Source organism: Macrobrachium nipponense, chromosome 9, assembly GCF_015104395.2.
Source record: "Macrobrachium nipponense isolate FS-2020 chromosome 9, ASM1510439v2, whole genome shotgun sequence".
NCBI lineage: Eukaryota > Metazoa > Arthropoda > Malacostraca > Decapoda > Palaemonidae > Macrobrachium > Macrobrachium nipponense.
The window spans coordinates 19,647,587-19,648,746 of record NC_061110.1 but is presented as its reverse complement, the minus strand read 5'-3'; positions in this window follow the sequence as shown (position 1 = coordinate 19,648,746).

The window sequence follows — 1,160 nt, the reverse complement described above, 5'->3', positions numbered from 1 at the left end:
GATTTATTATGCATTATCATAGCAATGGAAAAAATAATCTGTACACATCATATTCCACTCGACGATTTAATATATATATCATAGCAACACAAATAATGTACACATCATATTCCACGCGGCAATTTAATTTAGAATATATTCATAGCGACACAAATAATACAATCATTCACGCCATATTCCACTCGGCGATGTAATATAAAATATATCCATAGCAACACATATTCCACTCGACGGTATAATCTAGAATATAGTCATAGCAACATAAATAATCTTACACATCATATTCCACGCGGCAATTTACTATATAAAAAATATATTTGAAGATGAGAATGTCATCAATAAGTCACCTAACTGCACGTGACAAATATATACGTAGCTAGCCACGTGAAAGGTGAAAAATGAAAGACCATTTTAATAAGTATGTCATACTTTCATTAATATGCTCGACACAGGCAGAGCAACGCCTTCTTTCCTCGCGACAATTATCGGAAAGGTCTCCATAACAGATGCCATTTGGCTGAGCTTGTAATTCCTTGCTAAACTTCCTGTGTCCATTTTCGAGGCAATATCTCCCTCCCTTAAGACCGCTTCATCTTGCATCTTTGATGGAATATCCATTAGTGATGTGTGATATTGCTCAGTTAGTCCATGGAAGCTTCTCATGCACATTCGGATAAATGGAATAGGTGCTTAAGCCTTATAGGAAGCAAGGCGTCATCCAGCCTTCAGTTTAATCGGGACGCTGTAAGATTTTCCCATCATGCATATTCCTAACTTTTAACGTAAGTTAAAATGTGCTAAAATCTAAGGTCAAATAGAGCCTTGTTTCACGTGCGAAAATTAAAATGAATACGCTATATTTTAATAGAAATAATTTTTTTGTATGGATATATATATACAGTACAAGTGTACTGTGTATAAAGATTGGGGATCACCATATTAAATTTTAAAAATTACCATTTTTCATTCATTTATATGTATTTTCATATTTAACTATTGATTGAAATGCGGATTTCAGTAAGACATTACGTAATTATTTTGAATTTCATATTGCATTCGGCTGAGATAGATAATTTTCATCACTCGGTGTATTTTCTTCCAGATCTTTTTTCAGTAGAGCACGTTCCATGTTTTTTTTTCTTTTTTCGTAGACTGTAGAG